A 14661-nucleotide genomic window follows, 5' to 3' on the forward strand; every position below is an offset into this window, starting at 1 on the left:
GTTTGAAGCATTATTATGGTGACACGGCAAACCGCGAGGTGGTTAGTGCCGTTTTATTGTCCACTTGATCTCGAGATTCTACGTTGAGCTAGCAACGTAAAAGAAGCGGGCGCCAGCCGCGCCCTGAGCGGCCGCTCAGCTCTCCTGAGCGGGCGCTCAGCTCTCTGAGCGGGCGCTCAGCTACTGACTGGGAAAATATTCTGATGAATCTTGTTTTGACCATAACTTGAGTTCTACTCATCAGAATTAGGTGATTCAACTGCCCACGCGAAGCTATTGAGATTCTCTACAACTTGAAAATGGCCTTGACTTCCAATTCTGATCACTTTTCATCATATTTCCTTTAAAAGCTCTTTTCTTCATATAACTGATACCTTAAATGCAATAACACAAAAACACATCAAAATACCAACAACTTGAGTCCAAAACACCAATTTAAGCTTGTAATAAAGCGTTCCAAGTGGATATAAAATCCACTTATCACACCCCCAAACTTGAATCGATGTTTGTCCTCAAGCATAAACAGACTCAAAACTACAAAAAAAACCTAATGCATGAATGCAACTACGTGAATGCAATAAAATGATAATGCAATCGATCCCCTTAGAATAACCATAACCAAATGAATAAGCCAATGCCTCTAAGAATGCAATGACTTTAAACAGAGCTCGAATAAATCCCACAAACCAACTCACAACCCAGAAACGTGCGTGTGTGGATGCTTAACAGATATACTCTCGATACTAGATCAATAAGCATAACTTATCTATCATCGAAACAATCAAAAGTTTATAAACAGAATAGACAATAAACACATTATGACTCACAACACCTCCTTTCTACTAGAGTTATACAAGGATTCACACTATTATTGAATACATAACAAAGATGCTTATTTGATCATGCAATGAATGAGGTCCCAAAAGACTTATACAATAATACCCATGTAGCGAGCGTTAGGTTAGCGGATCCCAGACTATAAAAGCCTTAGGTCACTAGGCACAAAGTCCCCTAGAACTTAATAACTCGAGTATTAAAGAGCTCACTTTTGATCAATTATGCATAAACACATACTTTTTTTCTTTCTTTTTTCTTTTTTTTTCCAACAATTTCTGAATGAGTGTGTTTCGCTCCATCTCATTCAACCCTAGACTACTCATAAAAATATAAGCCGGCTACTAGCCATTTGATGCCTAGCCTTACAACAACTAGCAATGAAATCCAAGTTTTTTCTCCAGATAAAAGAATCAGTGTTTTTACGTCATTACGAGAATATCACAAATTCTAAATATAACCAAGTGATTAAATCTCAACAACAAACAAGTATGATCATGATCTAGATCAAAAGCAACCCTATAAGACTTTGTGAAAATATTTATTTTTGGCATGCAAATCAATTCATTCGGACTTAAACATCCCTCTATTCGTCATCACCACACTCAAATCAACATCAACTTATCAAATATCATAGTCCATCTTAAGGGATCATGCTAAATATGCATGCAAATGTAACTATATGAAATTACATAAAAATAAACAAATATGTCCTAAATGAACAATCATGCAAAAATATGAATGAACTACAACTAAATATGCAATATGAATCTATATGGACATACACTACTAATCCTTACATTATCACCCCCAAACTTAAAATTTTCATTGTCCTCATTGAAGGCAATAATAAGGATTTCAGGCATACCTAATTAGCAGGAGATTCACCCTCGTCGGGTGGAGGATCAGGTGGCCAATCAATCTCGCCACTAGTGTCTCGGAAAATAGTACCGAAAGCGTGTGTCAAATCTTCAGCAAAATGACGGTGAATGTCGTGCATGGCCTCCATACGCCTAATTACTCGCCTGTACTGCTCATCACCAACACCAGTCCTATCAACTACCTGCTGCACATGAGAAGAACCCTCTGTAGGCACTACAGGATCCGTTCGACTACCCTCTTCATCATCAAAGATATATCCCAACCCCTTGTCAAGGGGTGCACCTAAGAATGAATAACTCAAGTGATCTGGTAGTGGGTTGAGCTCAAGTGTGGGAGCATCTTCAATAGACGACTCGAGACGCTCCTGAGAAATTTTCAGCTCTGCTAACCCAAGAGAATCGAATGGCACATCCAACTTCCTCTTCCACGGAGGTGCATTCAAAACCTGTAGTTGCTCTACTTTAAAACACTCCTCTTTAGCTGTGGGTAACTTTATTTCCTTGAAGACATTAAAAGTGACCTTTTGATCGTAAACCTTCATCGAAAGCTCTCATTTTTGCACATCGATCATAGTTTGGCCTGTAGCCAAGAATGGTCTTCCCAAGATGATGGGAATCTTCTTATCTTCCTCGAAATCAAGAATTACAAAGTCAGCAGGGAAGAAGAGTTTATCCACCTTGACCAAGACATCCTCCACTATACCTCGTGGATAAGCGATGGAACGGTCAGCTAGTTGCAATGACATGTATGTTGGTTTCGAATCAGGCAGACCAAGCTTCTTGAAGATAGATAAGGGCATCAGATTGATGCTAGCTCCTAAATCACATAAACACTTGTCGAACGACAAGTTTCCGATGGTGCAAGGAATAGTGAAGCTTCCAGGATCTTTAAGCTTCGGAGGCAACTTCTGTTGCAGCACAGCACTGCATTCCTCCGTGAGAGCAACGGTCTCTAAGTCATCGAGCTTTACTTTCCGAGAGAGAATACCTTTCATAAACCTCGCATAGGTAGGCATCTGTTCAAGAGCTTCAGCGAAAGGTATGTTGATATGAAGTTTCTTGAACACCTCCAAAAACTTCTCAAACTGCTTATCCGGATTTTTCTTCTGCAGCCTTTTTGGAAAATGAGGTGGAGGATAGATCTGTTTCTCCCCTGTATTACCCTCAGGAGGAGTGTGTTCCACAGTAGTCTTCCTTGGTTCCACCTCTACTTCCTTCTGCACATCTTCTTCAGCCACAACTGCATTTTCTGAATCTTGAGATTTTTCAGGCTCTTCGTCTTGCTGAATTTGGGGGCTTGCGACCTTTCCAGACCTTAAGGTGATGGCGTTCACATGTTCTTCAACTTCCCTCTTGGCTGGATTGGCTTCTATATCACTAGAAAGCGTTCCTGGTGGTCGATTCAATAAGGCATTAGCAATTTGCCCTATTTGGTTCTCCAGAGTCTTGATAGAAATAGCCTGGCTTTGGCATATAAGAGCCTGGTTTTTGCACATAAGCCTTAACTCCTCCAATTCAGATTTTTCATTCGAAGATAGACCCGCATCATTAGTTTGTTGTTGAAGTTGGAGTTGTTGTCTTGGTGTAAATTGTTGCTGAAAACCAGGAGGGTTAAATAGCTTATTTGCAAACTGCTGGAATGGCTGTTGCATCGCATTCTGATTGTTGTTCCAGCTGAAGTTAGGATGATTCCAGTTGTCAGGATAATAAGTGGCAGGAACTGGCTGCTACGATCTTTGAAAGTTGCTCACATACTGAGCTGAGTCACTAGATATAGTGCATTGCTCTGTCGCATGCGGACCTGCACACAGCTCACAAACATTGGTTATATGATTAACACCATAGTTAGCCAGAGAATCGATCTTCATAGACAATGCCTTTAGTCGAGCAGTGATAGCCGTAGCTGTATCCACCTCAAGAACTCCTGCTACCTTGCCCTGTGGACATCTCTGGGTTGGATGCTGATATTCATTAGCAGCCATCAGTTCAATTAGATCATAAGCTTCCTTATAGCTCTTTGCCCATAATGCTCCGCCTGATGCTGCATCGAGCATGGGTCTGGACTGTGCTCCCAACCCATTGTAAAAATAAGTGATGATCATCCAATCAGGAATTCCATGATGAGGACACTTCCTAAGCATCTCCTTGTAGCGCTCCCAAGCTTCACATAGCGATTCTCCCGTTTGCTGCACAAATTGAGTAATAGCGTTCCTCATTGCAGCTGTCTTCGCCATAGGGAAGAATTTAGTAAGGAATTTTTGAGCAAGATCCTCCCAAGTAGTAATCGAACCAGCTGGTAGAGAGTGTAACCAGCTCTTAGCCTTGTCCCTCAGAGAGAATGGGAACAGTCTCAGCTTCACAGCATCTTCAGAAACACCGTTGAACTTGAAGGTGTCGCAGATCTCTATGAAATTCCTAATGTGTGTATTGGGATCTTCCGTTGGAGAACCCCCAAATTGGACTGAAGTCTGTACCCATTGAATTATGCCAGGCTTGATCTTAAAGGTATTAGCTGTGACAGCTGGCCGGATAATGCTAGATTGAATGTCATTGATCTTGGGTTGAGAAAAATCCATCAAGGCTTTCGTTCGTGTTGCTGGATCTCCCATTGTAATGAGTACCTGAAACACAAACAAATAAACCGTGAAAGTAAAAGAATCTGAGTCAGTGAACTTTAACAACCACTGATGACAAGCACATAAACTAAAAATTAACACCGAGTCCCCGGCAGCGGCGCCAAAAACTTGTTAGGGCGAAAACACGCGCTAATATTCACGCAAGTATACGCGTTCGCAAGTAGTATAAGATATAAATCAGATTCGTTCCCACAGAGACTGGTTTAGGTTAAGTTCAATTTATGCACCTATGCAACAATGTATGGTTATCGCTCAATGCTAAGACAAATAACAAATTAGGTTTTTATTAAACTAAGAGATTATACTAAATAACATTAACTAAGAGAATTGAGGTTGAATTACTATATATGACAAACATGGGATCCTAACTTCATTAAATACTTCATTCACTAGCCTTATTGTTTTTAACCTTAGCATGTGATGGTGATGACACTAATCAGATAACACGAAACTGATAAACGCCAACTTTCGTTGCATGAATACCATTCGACCAGACATCCACAAAAGAGATAGAAGCTGAATAGGCACCAATTATATTGAGACCCTATATGTCTATAGAATTTGACAACATAATGGTTTAAACACAAGTTATCTATCTTGATTACATAGGGCAAGTCAAACGGTTAGAGTTACCTACGAATCATGCATACACATACATGAACCTATGCTAGCATGGCAAGTTCTAAACCTCTATATTCACTGTCGCTTCAATAGAGATTAACACGCTATCTTATATGTTAGCTACGCACATAAGACGAATAAGCACAACCAATACTAGGATATCAATCAATCACCACACACCAAGACATCAAAACAATTAATTATGAAATCCATAAGTAAATCCGCTAGAACCCCATGATAACGATTAGCCCATAATAGAACTCATCGTCACCATAGGTTCATATGAAAGCATGGTATAAACAAGGTCTTAATAAACTGAAAAATAATTAAAGTACGAATAAACGAGATGTAGGTTCAACAAGAACGAAAACGAGCATCCAAAGTTACAACTTATTCAAAGAATCACAAGTTAAAAACAAGATCTTCTTTTTCGGAGTTGTTCTGTGCTTCTAGGCCTTCTCCTTGGTATCCCAATCTTCCCGGATGATGAAAACCCTTTTTTTTTTAAGTATATATACACCCCTAGTGGACCTGGGCCCTTAAAATCGTCAAATTCCACTCAAAAAAGGCTTTTTCAGCGAAATCAGCGACCAGCCGTGCCCTGAGTGGCCGCTCAGCTCTCCTGAGCGGGCGCTCAGCTCTCTGAGCGGGCGCTCAGCTACTGACTGGGAAAATATTCTGATGAATCTTATTTTGACCATAACTTGAGTTCTACTCGTCAGAATTAGGCGATTCAACTGCCCACGCGAAGCTATTGAGATTCTCTACAACTTGACAATGGCCTTGACTTCCAATTCTAATCACTTTTCATCATATTTCCTTTAAAAGCTCTTTTCTTCATATAACTGATACCTTAAATGTAATAACATAAAAATACATCAAAATACCAACAACTTGAGTCCAAAACACCAATTTAAACTTGTAATAAAGCGTTCCAAGTGGATATAAAATCTACTTATCAATGAATACCCCGACTCTTCAAGGGACGAACCTCCAATTTCAGCAGTTACAAGAACCTTTGAATCCTCAACCCATTGGGTATGAATATTCAACAATTGTGACCACTAACCCCCCTTTACAGGATGCCCCTATATCTTGAGGCGGCAGACTCCCCAATATATACGCGATTTGGCTCTCATTCCAGAGGATCAAGAATTATCTGGACCTTATTAAAAGAGACTCTGAATCTTCGGATGATGATGCGGCTTCAAGAAGGAGTCGTTCTGGTAAAGAACTGATGCCTGATGCTAATCAGTGTCCCAGGAGCACCCGAGGGATGAATCCCTAAGAAGTACAGAAGAGGATCAGGGCTCATGAAGCTGAGATCCAAAGGCTGAAGCGTGACCTAGAGGCGCACTTGACCCCAAGACCCTCACTTCCTCCAAGGCGGAGAGATCCTCCTCCAATCATAGACCTGGAAGGTCCCATACCAAAAAGGGTCGTTGTCCCAAGGGCTGACCCAACCCTAGGAGATCCTGATGATCCAACTCTGCCATTTACTGAAGAAATATTGAATGCCTACATCTCAAGGAAATTTAAGATGCCTACCATTAAAGCATATGATAGTACTTGAGATCCCGCTAATCATGTCAGAACATTCTCTAACGCACTGTTATTGCAGCCCTTGAATGATGCTATTAAGTGTCGAGTCTTTCCTTACACCCTGTCGGGGATGGCTCAAAGGTGGTACAGCCGTTTACCTCCGAACTCAATTGGGTCCTTTAGGGACTTAAGTCAAGCTTTCATTAAGCAATTCATAAGTGGAAGAATTCATGAGAAGAGTTCAGCATCCCTCATGAGAATTGTGCAAAGAGCAAAGGAGTTCTTGAGGGATTATCTGAACCGTTTCACAAAAGAAGTTTTGAAGGTCCCAGACCTCGATGATAAGGTAGCTATGATAGCACTGCAGCACGGAACTAGGGATGAATTCTTCAAGATGTCCCTAGTCAAGCGCCCCACTGAAAGTATGTTACAGCTCCAAGATCCAGAAAGTATATTAAGGTGGAAGAAAGTATGAGGAAAACGGTGGTGAACAACGAGCCAGCTGGTGGCAAGAAGCGAAAAACTGATCTGGAATATAATATTAAGGACAAGTATCCTAGAACCGAGAAAGACGTTGATTCAACCCCGAAGAAGGGAGGACTCAGACCAAAGTTTGCCAAATATGCTAAGCTGAAAATTCCTAGAAGTCAGATCTTGATGGAAATCGAGAAAGATAGAGATGTTCGTTGGCCCAAGCCCTTGAAGGCTGATCCTGCTATGCTAGATAGAAGTAAATATTGTAGATTTCACAAGGATGCTGGTCATGACACTAATGAGTGCCGACAACTGAAGGATGAGATTGAATTCCTCATTTGGAAAGGAAGACTGAGCAAGTATACTGGAGATGGAGGAGATAGAAATAATAGTGGAAGAAGGAACTTTGATGACCTTAGGAAGGATCAGGATGATCAGGGGCAAAACCCCCAACCCTAGGGGCCGGTGATAAATACCGTCTTTAGGGGACCCCAGCCTCGAGGGCCGGTAATAAACACAATCTTTGAAGGACCAACTACAGCTGGATTGTCTAAGAACTCAAGAAAAGCTTATACCAGAGAAGTCATGCACATAGTGGGGGAAGCTCCGAAAAGAGCCAAGACCGGAGTAACAATGGTGTTTAATGATTTCGATTTGGAAGGGTTCAAGTTTCCTCATGATGATCCCCTAGTTATAACACCCATAATAGGGAACATTCCGGTGAAAAGAGTCCTTGTACACAATGGAGCATCAGTAGACATCTTACTCTATGATACCTTCATAAGTATGGGTTAAAATTATTCTCAGTTGACCCCAACTGATATGCCGATATATGGTTTCGCTGGAGTCGAGTGCCCCGTAGAAGGGATAATTAAGCTACCTTTGACTATAGGTCAAGAATCGAGGCAACCAACATTGATGTTGAACTTTGTGGTAGTAAAAGCTAGATCAACTTATAATGCAATCATGGGAAGAACGGGAATACATACTTTCAAGGCAGTCCCCTCTTCTTACCATTCAGTAATGAAGTTTCCCACCCGAAACGGGATTGGAGAAGAGAGAGGAGATCAAAAATGGAAAGGAGTTGTTATGTAGTCTCCCTTAGGGCTGATGGAGTTGGGGGCAGGTTTTGCCTATCGAAGGTCTGGATATTCGCAAGAATAATGAGAAAAGAGGGAAGCCAACAGAAGACTTGATTCCAATCCATTTGGTTCCCGAAAAACATGAGAAAGTGACTTTCATTGGAGCATCACTGAAGGATCCCTTTAGACGGAAGTTGGTGAAGTTTTTACAAGAAAACAGTGATATACTTGTATGGTCAGCGGCTGATATGCTTGGCATAGACACGGAGTTGATCACTCATAAATCCAACGTAGATCCGAATCGAAAGACTGTGAAGCAAAAGAAAAGGAGTTTTGCCCCTGAAAGGAAGGAGGCAATCAAGCAAGAAATAGAGAAGCTCTTAGAGGCTGGTTTCATTGAAGAAATATTCCTGGAATGGTTAGCAAACCCTGTAATGGTAAAGAAGGCTAATGGGAAATGGAAGATGTGCGCGTATTTTACTGATCTGAATGATGCATGCCCGAAGGATTGTTTCCCACTGGAAAGGATAGATACACTGATCGATGCGACCGCTGGTCATGAGATGTTGAGCTTTATGGATGGATTCAGTGGATATAATCATATCAAAATGCATAAGGATGATATCCCAAATGTATCATTTATCACTGACTTTGGTGTGTTTTGTTATCTTGTTATGGTGTTTGAACTCAAGAATGCAGGAGCTACCTATCAAATATTGGTGAATAAAATTTTTAAAGATCTTATTGGGAAAATAATGGAAGTGTATGTAGATGACATGTTAATCAAGAGTCTTGTGAAGACTGACCACAAAACCCATTTGAGAGAAGCCTTTGAGGTCCTGAGATACCACAAAATGATATTAAACCTTGCAAAGTGTATTCCTTGTGGTCGCAAGTGGGAGGTTCCCAGTGCTTCTAATCACCACTTGGGAGAAAAACTAAGGTAAAAGTGCCTTATATTCGCAACTAAGGCTTCCTAGAAACTTGTAGTCGCCACTTAGATGAAAATCTAAGTGAAATTTTTCTAAGGCATCAAGTGGTGACAAACTAGATCCTTGGTACCCTACCTAGTGCTTTGATAAGTGGCATTTTATACCACTTAGAACGTCTTAAAATGGCTTAAATTGGTGTCTTGAAATCAAGTATTTTGTGTATTTGATGCGTTTTTCTAGTGTTTATGCATTTCAGGGTTTTAGTTGCATTTCGGGGGAGGAATCATCAAGAATAAGCCTTGGCATGTGTTCACCATTGTGAGAGGAAAGAAACGGGCAGATTACGGCGAAGAAACGGAGCAAAATCATTTTTTTTCCAGTAGAGGTCTGAGCGCCCGCTCAGCTATGCTGAGCGGCCGCGCAGGGTCGGGAAAAAAGACAAATTATTTTAGGACTTCTACTTCTGTTTGGTTTCCACTTCTATGTATTCTGAGTTTTATGGGACTATTATATAAGTAGATTTGAGACGTTTTCACAAGTGTGGATTGAAGAATATTGTGTTTTTACGCAAGGAGCGAAGGAGATAAGGAAGAAGACCGATTTAGCACACCGCAATGAAGAGGAAGCATATCTTCTTGTGATTCTTGTTTCGTTGTAACGTTGGATGCTAGTTTTCTTGCTTTGAACTTATTTACTCTTTTGACGTACTCTGTTTTAATATAATTAGTTTAGTTATTATTTTCTTGTGTTTGTTTATCATGATTTCATATGAACCCATGATGACGATAAGTGCTATTATGGGCTAATCGTGATCATGGGATTTGCAACGGATTTATTATGGAATTCTTTAGTTAATTGTTTAATACTTTAATGTGTGATGATTGTATGATATCTAGTATTGGTTGTGCGTATTCGTCTTATGTGCGTCGCGAACATATAAGATAGGGTGTTAATCTCTTGTGAAGCGACGGTGGATCTTGAGATTTAGAACTTGCCATGCTAGCATAGGTTCATGTATGTTGTGCATGATTAGTGGGTAAGTCTAACAGTTTTATTTGCCCTATGTAATCAAAAGGAATAACTTGTGCTTAAGTCGTTGTGTTGTCAATTTCTGTAGACATATAGGAACTCAACATAATTGATGACTATTCAACTTCTATCTTAATTGTGGATGCTTGGTATAATGGTATTAGTACAATGAAAGTTGGCTTTTATCAGTTTCGTGTTATTCGATTAATATCATCACTGTCACATGCTAAAGGTAATAACAATGGCTATAGAAGGAAGTAATAATGAAGTTGTGATCTCGTGAGTGTTTTATTATTGATAAAGTGAAGTGTTAGTTAAGTGGTTAATTAAGTAGTTAATTGTAGTTAATATTTAATCAACAATTTTAAGTGTTAGTGTCTTAACATTGAAAAGTAATCATACATTGGTGAGTGAGTTAAATTAGACAATAATTCAGTCTGAGTCTCTGTGGGAACGAACTAGAAAGTATTCTATATTACTTGCGAACGCGTATACTTGCGTGAATATTAGCGCGTGTTTTCGCCCTAACAAGTTTTTGGCACCGCTGCCGGGGACTCGGCGTATTTGTTTAGTTTATGTACTTACCATCATTGGTCATTAGGACTCAGTGATTAGGACGTAGTAGTTACTTATTTTTTCCGGTTGTGTTTCAGGTACTTTAGCAAGCGTTTATGCAAACTCGTTCTCGTGCTCGCAAAAGGACTTTAGATACAGCTGAGGAGACAGACGAAGTTCTTGATATTCCGGAGAAGTTAGATTTTGAGGATTCGGATTCAGGAACTGAGCAGAAAGAACCAGTAAACATGGGAGATCGTATTGTTCAAGCTGATCCAGCTCTTATGGATTTTTCTCGGCCTAAAATTGATGACATTCAGTCAAGCATCCTTCATCCGGCTATTCAAGCTAACACCTTTGAAATCAAGCCGGTCACTATTCAGATGGTGCAGAATTCTGTTTCTTTTGGAGGAGCGGCAACTAAAGACCCCAACATGCATATAAGAAATTTTGTCGAGATCTGCAGCACTTTTAAGTATAATGGCATGACTGATGAGGCTATCAAGTTGAGGCTTTTCCCATTCTCACTGAGGAACAAGGCTAAAGACTGGTTACATTCTGAACCAGTTGGGCCCATCACTACGTGGTAAGATCTTGCGCAAAAGTTTCTGGTGAAGTTTTATCCGATGGCAAAGACTGCTGCTATGAGGAGTGCTCTTACTCAGTTTGCGCAGCAACCTACAGAGTCTATGTGCGAGGCTTGGGAACGCTACAAGGAAATGTTGAGAAAATGTCCACATCATGGAATGCCGGATTGGATGGTGATCACTGGTTTCTATAATGGTTTGGGGGCCCAATCTCGACCCATGCTCGATGCAGCAGCTGGAGGCGCCTTATGGGCTAAAAGCTATACTGAGGCGTATAATCTTATAGAGACGATGGCTGCGAATGAGCATCAAAACCCAACTCAGAGGATGATGTCAGGCAAGGTAGCAGGTATTCTGGAAGTTGATGCAGCCACCGCTATTGCAGCCCAGCTCCAAGCGCTATCAATGAAGGTTGATTCTCTGGCTACATATGGAGTTAATCAAATAGCTATGGTTTGTGAGCTTTGTGCAGGTTCTCATGCTACGGATCAGTGTTCTCTTGTCAATGAATCTGTTTAGTATGTGAATAATTATCAGTGACAACAGCAGCCTGTGCCAGCGACCTATCATCTTAACAACAGAAATCATCCAAATTTCAGCTAGGGGAATAATCAGAATGCTATTCAGCCACCATATCAGCAAGGAGTAAGTAAACAGTTTAACCCACCTGGATTCCAGCAACCACAGCAGTATGCTACAAGGCAATCATATCCTCAACAGGGAAGTACAGCTGCACCTACTAGTGCTGATTTTGAGGAACTTAAGCTGCTGTGCAAGAGTCAGACGGTTTCTATCAAGACCTTGGAAAATCAAATCGGTCAATTAGCCAATGCAGTGCTCAATCGTCAACCTGGCACTCTTCCCAGTGACACGGAAGTACCAGGCAGGAAGGAAGCTAAAGAGCAAGTCAAGGCTATTACCTTAAGGTCTGGAAAAGTGGCTGATGCTGAAAAGGCAAAAGAAGTAGAAGCTGAAATTAGAGATGAAGAATCTAAGCAAAAGGAGAAAGTGGCGGAACCAAGGAAGACTACTGTTGAACACACTCTGCCTGAGGCTAATACAGGGGAGAAACAGCTCTATCCTCCACCACCTTTTCCTAAGAGATTGCAGCAACAAAAGCTGGATAGACAGTTCGGGAAGTTTCTGGAGGTGTTCAAGAAACTTCACATCAATATACCCTTCGTTGAGGCTCTGGAACAAATGCCTAGTTATGCGAAGTTTATGAAGACTATTCTTTCAAGGAAGGTGAAACTGGATGACCTTGAAACCGTTGCTCTCACGGAAGAATGCAGCGCTGTTCTGCAGCAAAAGTTACCACCAAAACTGAAAGATCCAGGAAGCTTCACCATTCCTTGCACCATTGGCAATCTGACTTTTGACAAGTGCCTTTGTGATTTGGGAGCAAGCATTAATCTGATGCCGTTGTCGATCTTTAAAAAACTGGATCTGCCTGATCCAAAACCCACATACATGTCGCTACAATTGGCTGACCGTTCCATTACTTACCCAAGGGGCATAGTTGAGGATGTGCTCGTCAAGGTGGATAAGCTCTTCTTTCCTGCAGATTTTGTTATTCTGGATTTTGAGGAAGATAAGAAGATTCCCATAATCTTGGGAATGACTTTCTTAGCTACTGGCCGTACCTTGATAGATGTGCAAAAAGGGAAACTTACTATGCGGGTCCAAGATCAGGATGTGACCTTCAACGTATTCAAGGCAATGAAATTCCCTACAGAAGATGAGGAGTGCTTAAAATTGGATGTGATTGATTCTGCGGTTACTTCAGAACTCGATCGCATGCTAATGTCTGATGCATTGGAAAAGGCCTTAGTGGGGGATTTTGACAGCGATGATGAAGATGGCAACGAGCAATTACAATATCTGAACGCTTCTCCCTGGAAGCGAAAGCTGGACATACCATTTGAATCTCTTGGTACTTCTGACCTTAAGAATGCTGAAGGGAAGCTCAAACCATCAATAGAGGAAGCACCTACCTTGGAGCTCAAGCCATTACCTGAACACTTGAGGTATGCTTTTTTAGGTGATTCATCTACGTTACCTGTTATTATTTCATCTGACCTTTCAGGTAGTGAGGAAGACAAGCTCTTAAGGATTTTGAGAGAATTCAAATCGGCTATAGGATGGACCATAGCAGACATCAAGGGGATAAGTCCTTCATATTGTATGCATAAAATTCTGCTAGAGGAAGGTAGTAAGCCAACTGTGGAACAACAGCGAAGACTGAATCCCATCATGAAGGAGGTGGTGAAGAAAGAAATTCTGAAATGGCTAGATGCAGGCATCATTTATCCTATTTCTGACAGCTCGTGGGTGAGCCCCGTACAATGTGTACCTAAGAAAGGAGGTATCACTGTGGTATCAAATGAAAAGAATGAGCTCATCCCTACTCGAACAGTTACAAGATGGAGAGTATGCATGGATTATAGAAAATTGAACAAAGCCACAAGGAAGGATCACTTCCCTCTTCCATTGATTGATCAGATGCTTGACAGTTTAGCGTGTCATGAGTATTTTTGTCTTCTGGATGGTTATTCCGGGTATAATCAGATTTGTATTGCACTAGAGGATCAGGAAAAGACTACCTTCACTTGTCCATTTGGCACGTTTGCTTTTCATAGAGTTTCGTTTGGGTTATGTGGCGCCCCGGCCACTTTTCAGAGATATATGATGGCTATATTCTCTGACATGATTGGAAATAACGTCGAAGTGTTCATGGATGACTTCTCCGTCTTTGGACACTCATATGATGAATGTTTGAATAATCTGCGCGCCGTACTCAAAAGATGCGTGGAAACTAATTTGGTGCTCAATTGGGAGAAATGTCATTTTATGGTGCGTGAAGGCATTATCCTTGGGCATAAGGTCTCTAGCAAGGGTCTGGAGGTGGACAAAGCCAAGGTGGGAGTTATTGAAAATCTTCCCCCACCTAATTCTGTGAAAGGAATCCGTAGTTTTCTTGGTCATGCGGGTTTTTATCGGCGATTCATCAAGGACTTTTCAAAGATATCTAAGCCGTTGTGCAATTTGCTTGAGAAAGATGTGCCTTTCAAATTTGATGATGAATGTGTGGCAGCATTCGAGACTCTCAAGAAGAGTTTGATCACTGCACCGGTTATTACAGCACCAGATTGGACAGAATCGTTTGAGATGATGTGTGATGCGAGTGATTATGCGGTAGGTGCAGTTCTGGGACAGCGCAAGAAAAACCTCTTCCATGTGGTCTACTATGCGAGTAAGACTTTAAATGGTGCCCAATTGAACTACACCACTACTGAGAAGGAGCTTTTGGCTATAGTCTTTGGTTTTGAGAAATTTCGATCGTATCTACTTGGTACGAAAGTAACAGTATTCACTGATCATGTGGCTATTCGCTATCTGGTTTCCAAGAAGGATTCGAAGCCGAGACTCATTCATTGGGTACTTTTACTTCAGGAATTTGAGTTAGAGATCAAAGATAGAAAAGGTAC

General features: G+C 41.1%; 2 non-coding genes across 2 annotated transcripts; one reads left to right on the plus strand and one right to left on the minus strand.

The window, feature by feature from the left end:
- The first annotated feature begins 3827 nt into the window (after nt 1-3827).
- Nucleotides 3828-3934, plus strand: LOC141700242 (small nucleolar RNA R71). Its single transcript, XR_012566260.1, has one exon. It is a non-coding gene; the product is annotated as a small nucleolar RNA R71 (small nucleolar RNA).
- A 7293-nt stretch (nt 3935-11227) lies between these two features.
- Nucleotides 11228-11334, minus strand: LOC141700243 (small nucleolar RNA R71). The gene has a single exon (XR_012566261.1). It is a non-coding gene; the product is annotated as a small nucleolar RNA R71 (small nucleolar RNA).
- Between the last annotated feature and the right edge of the window lie 3327 nt (nt 11335-14661).

Source organism: Apium graveolens, unplaced genomic scaffold, assembly GCF_009905375.1.
Source record: "Apium graveolens cultivar Ventura unplaced genomic scaffold, ASM990537v1 ctg1940, whole genome shotgun sequence".
NCBI classification, from domain to species: domain Eukaryota; kingdom Viridiplantae; phylum Streptophyta; class Magnoliopsida; order Apiales; family Apiaceae; genus Apium; species Apium graveolens.